General features: G+C 36.2%; 1 pseudogene; it reads left to right on the forward strand.

Moving 5' to 3' along the window:
- The window catches only part of LOC126076290 (uncharacterized), a 308,689-nt pseudogene extending 299,942 nt beyond the window's left edge, over positions 1-8,747 (forward strand).
- The last annotated feature ends 3,102 nt before the right edge of the window (positions 8,748-11,849 follow it).

Below are 11,849 nucleotides of genomic sequence, written 5' to 3' on the forward strand. Positions count from 1 at the left end.
TGGTAGGTAGTTGGAATTTCTCACACCTTCACAATTGTGCCTAGTCAATAGAAGAACATAACTTGTGTGTACCTGCTTCAGTGTTTGTGATCTACTCCACTACCAGTAGTGAACTTTCATTTGATTGGGATGTGTTTGAGACTCCTGGTCAGTGATGGATTTCCAAATTTCATACCTCACAGAACCAATAAAAGAGAATTGGCAGGAGGGGAAGTTGATCAGGGAGAAATGGAGTTGTCCAGTAGAGAGACTACGGACCTCATTTTTCCTACTATTCAAGAGCAGACTTGATTTTTGTCAGCCTACATACCAGAGAAAAAAATATGTGAACAGCTACAGTTCACATATGAACAGCTAAGCAACAATGACAAAGAATGTCCTGGATGGGCAAGACAGCTGACCACAAAAACTGTCATGATTAGAGATGAATTTCTAAATACTTGGGGGCTTTATGTCTTACTGATTTCTGATTTAATTTTGTGTGGCCATTTAACATCCTTTAAATTTTTAATATTTTTTAATTTATTGAGCTTATTTTAATGAACATTTCATGAGAACTTGCAAAGGATATGCATTCTGCAGGCAATGAGTGTAGTGTCTTATAAATATCAATTACATCCAGTTTGATAGTGTTCAAATCTAGGGCTTTACTCATTTGTTTTTTGGATAGTTCTTTAATCAATCACTGAAGTATAAAGAAGTATAGTAAAATGTCAAAATATTGTGGATTTGGCTGTTTCTCTGCAGTTTTGCACCATATATTTTACAGTTTTGCTCCATGTATTTTGAAGCTCTGTTATGTACGTATACAGTTATGATTATGTGGGGTTTACATTAACTTTATCCAAAGAATTTGGTCTTTGTCTTTTATTCCTGAAAGATAACCTCTAAAACCTTTGCATTTCTCTGGTAATTATGTGCCTTTGATAAGGCCTGTAGACTACACCTAATCTAACAGGTTATGCCAATGAGGAAATGTTCATTTTTGTCAATGCTAATACTCTGTCTTGAAGTATACTTTGACTAGTAAAATATTGCCACATACAGCTTTCTTGGAAACCCTGGTGGCGTAGTGGTTAAGTGCTACGACTGCTAACCAAAGGTTCGGCAGTTTGAATCCTCCAGGTGCTCCTTGGAAACTCTGTGGGGCAGTTCTACTCTATCCTATAGGGTCGCTATGAGTCGGAATCGACTCAATGGCACTGGGTTCTTTTTTTTTATAGCTTTCTCATGCCTACTGTTTATATGAAATATCTCTTTTTCATTCTTAATACTTTCAACTTACCTGTCTTTATATTTAAAGTAGGTCACTTGTATACAACAAATAGTTGAGCCTTGGTTTGTTGTTTGATCTGAATATCTCTTCCTTTTAAATGGAATTTTTGGCCCATTTATATTTTATGTAATTATTGATATGGCTCGGTGTAAGTCTATCATTTTGCCATTTTTTATTTGTCCCTTTTTTTTTTTTTAGTTTTATAAAATAGCTTTAAAAAAAATAAAATAGCTTTATAGAGGTATAATTACATAAAGTAAATCAGCCACGTTAAGTATGCATTTTGTGAGTTGTCAGAAATGAATGGTTTAACCGCCGTGACAGTCAAGAAATAGAACATTTTTATGAGCCCTGAAATTCCCCTTACGCCCATTTGCAGTCAGACTTCTTCCCCTACCCCTGAACACTGGCAACCACAGATTTGTTTCTGTTACCAGAGTTTTGCATAATTTTATGTAAATGGAATCATATGGTATATAGTTTTTTGGATTTGGTTCTTTTACTTAGCATTATGCTTAACACAATTTGTTCATCAGCTTGTTAACTGGTAGACATTAGGATTCCTTACAGGTTTTGATGTTTATGAATAATGCTGCTATGAATATTAATGTATAAGTTTGTATATTGAGTCATTACTCTTGGATAACTACCCAGGAGTAGGATTGCTGGATCATATGTTTACAAAAAGCTACTGTATTATTTTTTTTTCCAGAATTCTTATCAGCATTGTGTGGAAGTCCCAGTAATTCCACATTCTCAGCAACACTTGATAATAATGTCAATCTTATTAATTTTAGCTGCTTTAGTAAATATGTAGTGGTATCACATTGTGCTTAAATTTGCATTTTCATAATGAAAAATTATGTTGAGCAACTTTTATGTAATTACTGGCCATCTGTATATCTTCTTTTGTGGAGTGTCTTCAAATCTTTTACACATTTTTAAAAATTAGCTTATTTCTCTTATTATTTAGTTGTAAATGTTTTTTTATTCTGAATATATGTCCCTTTTCAGATCTAAAAAGTCCAACTTGATAGTTTTTTCTTTTATATTCTATGCTTTTGATACACTATGTAAGAAGTCTTTGCCAAATCAATGTCTCAAATACTTTATTCCAGAAGTTTTATAATCTTAGTTCTGATGTTCAGGTCTATGATCTATTTTGTGTTAATTTTATATATAATGTGAGGGTTGAAGTTGTTTTTTAACACATGGATATTCAATTATTCACCACTGTTAGTGATTGAATTGTGTCCCCTCAAAAATATGTGTTGAAATCCTAACCCCTATACCTGTAACTGTGATCCTGTTTGGAAATAGGTATTTTTCTTTTGTTATGTTAATGAGGCCACAACAGTGTAGGGTGGATCCTAAACTTAATCACCTATGAGTTATAAAAGGACCGGAATAAATACACAGAAAGAGACAGATACCATGTGAGGTTTGTCTGCAAGCCAAGGAATGCCAAGGAACTCCTGGGGCTACTGACAGGGAAGGAATTGTTACATCTGAGACCATGATTTGGACTTTTAGCCTCCAGAACTATGAAAAAATAAATTTCTGTTCTTTAAAGCCACCTATCAGTGGCATTTGTGTTACAGCAGCACTAGGTAAATAAGACAATCACAAATAATTTTGTTGAAAAGACTATTTTTATCCCATTTAATTCTTTGGCACTTTGGTCAAAAATCAATTTACCATATACATTTGGTTCTATTTCTGAACTCTCCTGAAAAGAATGTAATAATATCTGGGTTGAAAGACCATGTTGATCTCTCTACTTAAAAAAATTAAGATTATTTTAATTTTATTAACAATAAAAATTGAAGTGATAGTAATTCTCTAATGGTAATAACCGTGATGGCAACTTTTAACCCCTTTTTGCTAATCTTGTTTTCAAAATGCTTTGTCTTAAATTTTCCTTAAGGTGGCAATCTTGGACGTATTTTTCAGTTGCTAGTCTGACAGGAACTTAATATTTTATTTTGTCCTTATGTTGTCACAAATATTAATGATTTTTGGATTGTTTTTTAAAAGGCATTCTTTGAATATATTTAGCTTTAAGCAAATATACATGTTTATTTTTGTCGTTGAGCATTTTGAAAGCGTGTAATCAGTGGAACCTTGAATCAGATCATCACAACTGCATCCCTTTCCCCATAATTGAAATATGTGGAAACCTTTGTAATTCCCACTGTTCTTTTCAATTAGAATACCTGTCAAACCTGGACTTTATAAATACAGTTTTAGTTAATGTAGAATTTGTTATGCATAAATAATGAGAAAGGCTTCCCAAAAGCCTCGGTTGATGGGAAATTATTGTTTCCTTTCTATCTGGCCACTAGCAGCCAGTCATTCTCTGACAGCTGTCCTATAGAGCCAGTTACTTGATAAGGAAAGAAAGCAAAATAATTGTAATGCTATGTGAGTGACACAGAAGGTGATTTTTAAAAAATAGTCGTGCATTTTAACTGAAATAAATGCAATTTGGAAGTTTGTATAAGTCTCCAAATGGTTTTGAGTTGTATATTATGTGACTTGCCATCTAGCTTTTGATATGTTTGAATTTTATGTAGCTAGAAAGTTGGCTAGACTGTGCCTGGATTTTTTTCTGTTTTGTAATGTTTGGTATTATAATGGATCTTTATGTTAGGTTTTCCTTCTTTTTACGTAAGTTTTCTGATATTGATCTGGTATAGCTTTCCAGTCTCAAAAGATAATTTCAGTGTGGAAGATCATATGTTTATTAGCAGCCAATCATCAGTTACATGTTTATCATCAAAATGTAAGGGGTGGTATTTTCAGTCACCTCGTATGCATGCGAAAGCTGGACTGTGAATAAGGAAGACTGAAGAAGAATTGATGTTCTTGTGAGGATGGGCAGGACCAGGCAGTGTTTCCTTCTGTTATACATGGGGTTGCTATGAGTAGAACCGACTCCATGGCACCTAACAGCAATACATAAGGGAGAAAAGAATAAAATAAAAATGACCTGGCTTCCTATATTCTACACATTAAATTCAGAAACACTGCCTTTGTCTAAAATCTTAAAGCAGTTGTAAAATATAGAACACTCAATCTGGAATCAGAAAACCTGGATTCAAGTCCTGGTTCCACTGTTAACATGTTGTGTGATCCTAGGTAAGTGACTGTCAAAATTAAAGATAACACATATGGAAATATTTTGATAGCTGTAAGTTACACACAATGTAAGGAAATACGTGCAGTTTATTAAATGTGACTCAGGCTATGTATGAAATAGTTTCATTAATTTTTATCATCTACTGGCTAATGTTAAATATTATTAGATAATCATTGTTTATCATCTACAGGAGTCTTGTGAAAGGATTTTTTATGTTATTTTAAATGGAATTTTTTTGTTAACTTGAAAAGACATGGATGTTGGTAATATTTTCTGTGAATTCTTTTTGTATGCTTGCTAATTATTACAGTTAATGAGCTTGTTATCTCCCCCAAAAATGTAGCAGTGTTTCAATTTGATGTTCTTAAAAAAAAAGTTACATACAGTACGTTATTTAGCATTAGATTTTTTGGGCTTTTTAAGATGCAAGGCAGAGATAATGACAGTCACTGGGAGGAGACAAACACGAGTTAAGAGAGGATATTGTCTCCCCTCTCTATAGTCTGTCATTGTGGTCTCACTGGAATATATAGCAGACCTCATGAGAAATAAGACAACTTGGGATAAAACCTGAGCTCAAAATCTACACCTTCTCTTTGGTCTTCTATCTCCACCCCACCCCCACCAAAACCTACAGTTTCTAATTGGGTCTGTTCACTTGCTCCACTCAATCCAGACAATAGTCAGACTTTTCACTCTGAGCCATACTCAGACTCAATCTTTATTACCCACTGTTATGGATCGAATTCTGTCCCCCAGAAATGTGTGTCAACTTGGCTGTCCCATGATTCTTAGTATTGTGTGTTTGTCCTGTATTTTGTGATCTGATGTGATCATTCTATGTGTTGTGAATTGTACCCTCTATGATGTTAATGAGGCAGGATTAGAGGCAGTTACATTAATGAGGCAGGACACAATCTACAAGATTAGGTTATATTTTGAGTCAGCCTCTTTTGAGATATAAAAGAGAGTAGCAAGCAGAGATGGGAGGGACTTCCTACTTCCAAGAAAGAAGAGCCAGGAACAGAGTTTGTCCTCTAGACCCAGAGTCCCTGTGCTGAGAATCTCCTAGACCAGGGGAAGATTGATGACAAGAATCTTCCCCCAGAACTGACAAGAGAAAACCTTCTCCTGGAGCTGGCCCCCTGAATTTAGAGTTGTAGCCTCCTAGACTATGGCAGAATAAATTTCTGTTTGATAAAGCCATCCACTGTGGTATTGCCGTTATTCCATTGCTAGATAACTAAGACATCCATAAATATTTTCCTTTGACGTAGATGCCACTTTCTAATCCAATCAGTTGTGGTCAACAAAGCAGAGTTGGTTACACTGAAAACAGAAGTCTCATGTGTTAAGTTTATCCAGAAAAAAAATCCTTTTGAACAACTGTCATGATAAAGTGTTAGTAGGATCAGCATTTATGGATTCATCTAATATTGGAATATGCCATTCTCTTTAAAATATCCAGAAGCATTTTAACATAATATAGTTTGTCGTTTTATTTTCCCAATAAAAAATATTTTTATATTATAAAAACATAACGTATCAATCATTATTTGCTAAGCACCCAACGGTTTTCATTTGCTGATAACTGTATGATTTAATATCAGTTGAGAAGATAAGGTATAAGGGGATATATTCAGGAAGCTTTCTGTAAAGTTATTGTTAGTTGCTGTCAATATTACTCTCGTCATAATAGGATATTTTTCTGCATTCAGCCCTCATCACACCATGGAAATTGCCATCTTATCTATATTATTTACTAGACTATAGTCTTCATAAAGTCAGAGATTGTGTCTGTTTTATTCACAAATGCTGGGCACATGATGTTCAGTAAATACAACTTGATGAGTACTTGAATGAATGAGTATGAATAATCATATGCCTAATGAGGGCAAAATAGGAAAACTTTACATTCTTTAAAAAGAGAACTCTAGGCAAATTTAAAATCTAGAGATTTCCTATGGAATTGTAATTTCCAGCTCTTTTATCTGAGATTCAAGTACCTTAATGCACAAATACCAATTAGTTTTCCTAGTATAATGCATCCCTAATTTAAAATTAAAAATAGCATATACAATTTCCTCTAATATAAATTCAATTTATAACAGTTTTTATATTATGGCAAATGTTTTATACAAATGTGAAATATTTACTTAGAAATATATATGTCTTATTTAGGAATATATTAAACATTTTTAAGAAATAAATCAATGTTCTAATATACATATGTATTATAACTATAAAAAAAATCATCTACCTTAAATTTTTGATAATTAGAACTATAATAACTGGTAACCAGTTTGATTATCCATAATGATATAAGGCATTTGACAAACATCACCAGTGAATGTCTGTGTGATACTATTTAAAATGTTCCTGCATGTAAAAGCACATAGACAAATCAAGAGACTGATTTATAGAAAAGAAATTGAGGCCTAAGATAAAAAGAAATTTTTCTTTGCAACATCACCAATTGTAGGGCAGCTCATTTATCTATTGCTGTTCACCCTGGTATGGATTTACCTTCCCTGCGCGCCATGCTTCTTCCAAAACTACCATCCGTGGACTTACAGAATCCCTTATCCACCATCATGGATCCCACACAGCATTGCCTCTGATCAAGGGACTCACTTCACAGCAAACGTAGTACAGCAGTGGGCCGATGCTCATGGAATTCATTGGTCTTACCATGTTTCCCATCATCCTGAAGCAGCTGGCTTAATAGAATGATGGGATGGCCTTCTAAAGACACAATTACGGTGCCAGCTAGGTACCAATATCTTGCAGGAGGCTGTGTATGCTCTAAACCAGAATCCAGTATATGGCGTGGTTTCTCCCATAGCAAAGATTCATGGGTTCAGGAATCAAGGGGTGGAAATGGGAGTGGCATCACTCACTATCACCCGTAGTGACCCACCTGCAAGATTTTTGCTTCCTGTCCCTGTGATCTTATGCTCTGCAGTGCCTGGAGGTCTTAGTTCCAAAGCGAGGAATGCTCCCACCTGGAGACACATCATTGATTCCATTGAACTGGAATCTAAGAATGCTACCTGGCCACTTTGGGCTCCTTATGCCTCTGAATCAACAGGCAAAGAAGGGGGTTTCCATACTGGCTGGCATGATTGATCCAGACTACCAAAAGGAGATCAGATTCATATTACATAATGGAGGTAAAGAGTATGTCTGGAATGCAGGAGACCCCTTAGGGCATCTCGTAGTACTACCATGTCCTGTGATTAAAGTCAAGGGAAAACTATAGCAACCCAGTTCTGACATGACTAATGGCACAGATTAATTGGATGCCCTCCTAAAGACACAATTACGGTGATGAAGGTTTGGGTCACCCCACCAGGCAAAAAACCTAGACCAGCTGAGGTGCTTGCTGAGGGCAAAGGGAATACAGAATGGGTGGTGGAAGAAGATAGTTCTAGATACCAGTTACGGCCAAGTGACCAGTTGCAGAAACGAGAACTTTAATTGTTATGAGTATTTCTGCTTTGTGTGTGTGCATCAGATATTTTTGTTTTCTTATAAGTTGTAAATAGGGCTAGTGCGTTTTTGGTTTACGTGTGTTAGTTGTATCATGTTAGGTACAAGTATAACTTTGTAATTGTGTTTATTCAGAGATTGTGTGTGGTTTGGGATGGTGTACAGATGCCAAGTTGACCAGGGGTGGGTTGTGATAGTTAAAATTGTGTGTCAACTTGGCTAGGCAATGATTCCCAATGTTTTGGCAGTTGTATAATGTGATCACTTCTCGGTTGAAATTTGATATGTGATCACCCCCATGATGGAATCTGCTGAGTGGTACTGAAGGGGGTGGGAACTATGGCGGCTCACCACCACCTCAGCCTTCATCCCTCTGCCTTCTGCTTCCTACTTACTTCCTGCTCACCTTGCAAAGGTTGTCGGCTTGTTCTGGATCCAGCAGCTGTCTTTTGTCTGACCTCTGGTTCTTGGGACTTTAGCTACCAGCTTACCTGTCCATCTTGGGATTCGTCAGTCTTCACAGCCTGTGAGCAAGAGTCCTGCTCCCTGGTGTGCCTATCTTGGGTTCACCAGCCCCTGCAGCTACATGAAACAGGAGAAATCTTGAGGTCTTGACTGCTGAACTTGGGGATTGCTTGACCTTCACAGCCTGTGAGTGGGAGCCCTGCTCTCCAACCTGCTCATCTTGGGTTCACCAGCTCCTGTGGCTCCGTGCATTGGGAAAGGCCTCCATCCGGATCCATGGACATTCCAACCCCTATAATTGGATGAATTGTTTCCTTGTTATAAATCTCTCTACATATATTTATACACTACTGGTTTTTGCTTCTCTAGAGAACCTAGCCTAAGACACACCTCTTTCAAACAGTGTTCTTTGTATTGCAATTATATTGATAAACTCTTCAGGTAGCCAATTCAACAACTATACTCTGAAGATATGCTCAAGTTCTGAGTATGGTTTGATTTGAATATTACATATTTGATGTTACATTGACACTTAAAAAGTCTGCCATCATACCTAAGTATCTTTCTTTCCAAATCTAGGCATGTCAAATAATGTTTAAAATATAATATTTATTTTGTTCTCATTGTTTGCATAATCTTATATTGCTGAAATGTGACGGTGACTTTTGCTGTTATTTCTATTAGTGTTGAGGAAGGAATACCCTCTATCCACATAAGGATATAAGACTTTTATTGGGTGTCATCTTCCCATAGTGGTATTCTGACTCAGAAAAAATATAGTGAACTCAACCATCTGTAGTTGTGCAATATTTGTTATATTATTTACCTTACCAATTAAAATTGGCAATTCTTGGACTTAATGGAGAAGTTTTTGTGCTTTCTGGAAAAGAGTATTTAAGTTGGCATGATTTTACTCATACATGATTTGGCATAATGGGACATATTTCTTCTTGCACAATTTTATAGACATTTACATTCACAATTAATACCTTGTTTTCACTGTTATAGATCACAAGGTAAAGGGAATATCAAAATCATAATCCTATAGGAAAAAAAGGGCTATTATTGTGACCCAACCCAAAACTTAATTAAAAGCAACTATTTTATTACAGATAGCCCCCAACTTTTGACAGGGTTTTGTTTTGAGTTATGAATTGAATGTCTTTTTTTTTTTTAGTTTTCATTATTATTTCCTTTTATTAGCAATATCTTTATAAATCCAATCTGTCAGTGAGTGAACATCTGAGAAGGATAACATCATCAAATTATATGCTGTAACATTATATGTAGTACTTATTACTAAGGATAAACCATACAAAAAAAAAAAGACCAGTCTTAAGCCGTTCATTGTAACTCGAATACATTGGGGACTACCTGTACTTACATCATGATTCTTTGAGCCAGCAATTTGGACTGGGCTCCGTTGGATGATTTTCATTCATACGTCTACGGTCAGATAAACCACTTTTTATGCAAAAGCAAAAGGAAATTGGCTGGTTCTTGACTAGGGTGAAGGGGCTGGCTGGGTCATGCTTCCAGCAGGCATGATGGCATTGTTAGGGTTCCCAATAGCAGGGAGAGACACCAATCTGCAATGTGCACACAGTTTTCAAGTTTCTGCTTGTGTTATATTTCCTATAGTTCCACTGGATAAAGCAAATCACATAGCCAAGCCCAGAATCTGTGTGGGCTGGCACTACCGAAGGGCTTGGATGAAGGAAGGGGAAGAACTTACGGTCATTTTTCAAATCAACCACAGATAGATTTGGGGGAAACTTATTCAGGGACTCCTACTTTCCTGTCTTTTTAAAATGATTATTATGTATAATTGCCATTGATACTAGACACCAAGTTGTTCCTGGGTTAAAAGCAAGTTTTTCTTCTTCCTTATGCTGCCAAATCATTAGTACAGGCAATTTAACTTACCACCATAATATTAATCCATTGCCATCGAGTCAATTCCAACTCATAGCGACCCTGTAGGGCACAGTAGAACTGTCCCATAGGGTTTATAAGGCTGTAAATCTTTATGGAAGCAGAGTGCCACATCTTTCTCCCATGGAGCAGCTGGTGGGTTCAAACTGCTGACCTTTCGGTTGGTAGCAGAGGGCTTAACCACTGTGCCACCAGGGCTCCTTTCATGATGTTAAATACTTTATAATATATGAACTTACTCATCCTCAACTTTTTATTATTGGTTCTTAAACCATTTGTTGGTTCATGGACTGAAAAATCATTGAATATTTGAATGGTTTTATATGACTTTGAATTATTTTTTATTCAAAAATCTTTCAATAAAATCTGAGCCGTAGATCTTGAACTTTGTTTTAAAAGGGTATATTGCAACTATTATCAGAGCTCCAACTCTTCCTCCTAGAACATTCTGGAACATTTTAAATGATTTATTACACTGACTTTCAAGGTAAACAGCTAGTGAGTGTATATGTGTGTGTGCATGGTTGTATACACAAAATAGTCCCCTATGGGTCTATCTTTATTGATATGAATTTGTCTTTGTTCTTAATATTTTGAAGCCCCAATCCTTGAAATTATTTTCAGAGTTCTGAAGTCAGACATTAAAAATAACCATTTGTTTCTTTACCACATAGCCATTGAACTCTCTGCCTATTTCTTTCTCTGTGACTCCTTCTCTTCCTACTTCATTCACTCCATCGTGCTCATCTAACACCATCTTTCTATTCCTGAAGCCATGCCAGAGGATCCTTGGGTAAAGACCTGGTAGAAATGAACTCTTGAGCTATACTGAAGCCCAAGAGCCTGAGGAGCCTTAAGTGAGTTTGTAATCTGTCTGCCTGCCTCATCTAGGTGTAATTAACTTATTCCCATGTCCACTGATGACCTATTAGTAACAGGAAAAAAAAATTAGAAGGTCAAAGAAAGAGCTGCAGGAATAAGCCCTTCTCAGAACCTCAGAGTTAGGACTGACCCTCAGAACTTCCCACCCCAACCCCCACCCCAGTCTTTGTTTCTGGTCTCTATTTCTCTTTGGCTGTTGGTCTATTCTTTCCTACTTCAGCCCCCCCCCACTGCTGATTTCCTCACTCAGTGAAGGAAGAAGAACCAGCAGGATCCCTGTATTTGTATCAGCTAAGAAACCATAGAAGAAGGGAGGATTTCGACTGAGATTTCTTCCATCCGTTACCTTTGATAATTACTCTGGTCTGGAGCTGGAGAAGCTTATTAACATTAAATACAAATTGCTGAATTTTACTTGTGCCAGGTACTATTCTATGAGCTTTCCATGATTAATATAATCCTCATAGGAATTATCTGAGTATGAAGTAGGTATAATTCCATATTATGTGCATTTTATAGACGAAGAAGTTAAAGAACAAAATGATTAAGTTATTTTTCCTGAGTCACACAGCTATTAAGTGGCAGAGCCAGGATTCAATATGGGGAATTATGCTCCATAGGTGACATTCTAGTGAGCCTGTCATGGTTTTGATGTTT

Source organism: Elephas maximus, chromosome 4 (assembly GCF_024166365.1).
Source record: "Elephas maximus indicus isolate mEleMax1 chromosome 4, mEleMax1 primary haplotype, whole genome shotgun sequence".
Taxonomy (NCBI): Eukaryota; Metazoa; Chordata; class Mammalia; order Proboscidea; family Elephantidae; genus Elephas; species Elephas maximus.